This window comes from Octopus bimaculoides, chromosome 8 (genome assembly GCF_001194135.2).
Source record: "Octopus bimaculoides isolate UCB-OBI-ISO-001 chromosome 8, ASM119413v2, whole genome shotgun sequence".
Lineage (NCBI taxonomy): Eukaryota > Metazoa > Mollusca > Cephalopoda > Octopoda > Octopodidae > Octopus > Octopus bimaculoides.
Window position 1 is genome coordinate 501,339 of NC_068988.1, and position 2,683 is coordinate 504,021.

Below are 2,683 nucleotides of genomic sequence, written 5' to 3' on the forward strand. Positions count from 1 at the left end.
ATATATATATATATATATATATACACACACACACACATATATATATATACACACCAAGAAATATCCCAACACGCACATGTCTATCAATAGCGAAGGGGTAATTCATAAACAACAAACAGTGAAATCGCCACAATCACTCACTCTCTGAAATGAACGTTTCTGTGAGGTTGATAGCTTCCATATTGTAAAACCAGCTGCGGTTACCGTGGAAACGTTTTATATTCCAGAGAATCCCAAAGCACTAAGTTGGTTTCGTTTTTTAGTGTAAGCCTTTCGGTTCGTTTATGAAGCAAAGACATAGATGTGATACATTTCTTTACTAAAACAAAGGTATTTTTAAATGTCATTTCTTTTTAGAAACACCTTTTCACGAACCAGCGAGGGAGTTGTTTAAGCTGCTAGAAGTAGAAGCCAAAGCTCTTCCATTTCACTCCCTGCAATCATTGAAAAGAAAGAGTTTATTGGATAGTGTAACTGTGAATAGAGAAAAGAAAAAGACGAGTTAGTCACAGCGGAAAGCCTACCAACAATATAAAAAGAAACCCGGACTCTGTCAGTTATGATGACGAGTGTTCCAGTTGATCCGACCAACGTAGCAGACCCGCGTATCCTTCACGTAGTTCTTAAGGAGACACAGAATATGACAAGGCCGGTCCTTTGAATTACAGGTACATCACATATTTGTGAGTTTGAGTTGACTGGAGCAACGTGAAAGGAAATGTCACAACGCGCGGCCAGGAATCGAACTTACAAACTTTCGATTGTGAACCGAATACTTTTACCACTAAGCCACACGCCTTCACAGGATTACACATACACACCCACACGACATACACAGACGCACGCGCGCGTGTGTGTGTCGTTATCGTGAAGACAAGAGGGAAAAAGGACTTATGGGCCGGATTTTTCTGTTCGTATCTGAAATAACTATTCTAATAAACGAATTGTCAGTGTTGCAATTATATCAGAATGTCTTTTGTTTGCTTCGAGTATTAAATTCAACTCCGTACAATATATTTAATGATAGCAACTGTCTTAGGTGGGAACTAGTTTCAGGAAGCAGATACCACGACTAAATAGGGTAAGTTATAAAAAAAAAGGGATGGATGGATAAGCGTCTTAAACAACATTTCGTAGTGTTAAACAGAAACCCAATCTTCAAGGCGTTGAATACGAAACAACAATATATTGAGTGCAGCATATCAGACGCGAAGTTGCTAGCCAAGCTAATTTCTCAGCTGCTAGTGGGAAAATTGTGTAAGAGAGAGTGAAGAGTGTCTTAAACCTATTTTTGAATCTGTCTTATATTACTCAATTACATTGCGGGATCTCTCTTTTGTACATCAATGAGATAGGAGCCAGGAGTTGGTAAACAAATGGGAGCACTAAACAAGGCGCGTGATAACCGAAACCTTCCTTTTGCGCTTATATATGCACGTGTGAATGTGTGTGTGCGTGTGTGCGCGTGTGTGTGTGCGCGTGTGTGTGTATGTGAGTATATATATATATATTTAAATACACATATACAGACAAACAATGCACACACACACACACACGCACAAATATATACATATGTATGTATACACATATACAGACACACACATATGCGTATGTACGTATAAACATGCATACATATGCATGTGTGTATGTGCCTTGCTCATGTGTGTGTATATACGTATTTAAACACAAAATCTCTGACACCGTTTAACCTTTACTCACTTCCCCTTACCTCTTCTCTTCAGCAGTGGAATTTTGTCTGCGAGGGCAGCACGATTCTGAAGACAATGCATTAATAAAATAGTTTGATTGCAATCAACATTAGGAATTTGAAACACTATCTCTCGGTATCTGCCTCTGTAATCTTACAAAGCTATATTTGTTATTTACCCATTAGTTAGAAAGTATTGTTAAGATAAAGTGCTTCAGCTGACAACTGGAGGAAATTCTTTCGAACCAACACATGTGTGTTACATTTGGGTTTGTATATCGCAGCACCAATATTTATCACTATGGCAAAGGTGAAATGAAAAGAATGGCATGAGAAATAACAGTATGAGAAAGTTTCCATCGGCATTATTTGAAATTAACTAATTTATGAATATATTTCACGCGAACTCTTTATCTTGTCATTCGCAAGGTCTGAAAAATACAAGCAGTAAGACTACGCGTCGCTGAAGAGGAACAATGAAATCGAAACATGTCTGAAGATGCCTGTCTACTTAGCAAAGATCATATTATTTTCATATTGCCTTTTGTCGTTCAAATTAGATACCCAAGTCACCTCCCATGTGATTCTTCAAAACAAATATCATTAACGCAAGTTTTTTTTTTTTTTAGTGTTACAGGTGTAATATTGATTGATTCAAATGTCTTTTGGTTAGAAAGCATTATATTAAGCAACCAGAAACTGTTATTATTTCACACGCAACTAAAATGAAACAGAAAGTTTTGTCGTGGGTTGGGCTACACTTCAAAGTATATATGATGGAGACACTTTCTCGGCGTTTGAGTTTCAAAAAGCACACACACACAAACACGCAAACACACACACATATGCACATGTACACGCGCACACACAAACATACAAACACACACACACACAAACGCACACATATGCACATGCACACACACAAACACAAGCACACACACAAACACCCAAACACACAAACACAAACACACACAC

At 37.9% G+C, this 2,683-nt stretch overlaps 1 protein-coding gene and 1 long non-coding RNA gene across 4 annotated transcripts in view; one reads left to right on the forward strand and one right to left on the reverse strand.

The window, feature by feature from the left end:
• LOC128248540 (uncharacterized) overlaps nucleotides 1-962 on the forward strand; it is a 2,421-nt gene extending 1,459 nt beyond the window's left edge. Inside the window, exon 2 of the long non-coding RNA XR_008264712.1 lies at nucleotides 358-962. This is a non-coding gene — a long non-coding RNA (uncharacterized LOC128248540). The remainder of the gene's footprint in view (nucleotides 1-357) is intronic.
• The window catches only part of LOC106871778 (collagen alpha-3(IX) chain), a 239,898-nt gene that overhangs the window by 157,229 nt on the left and 79,986 nt on the right, over nucleotides 1-2,683 (reverse strand). The window lies entirely within an intron of this gene.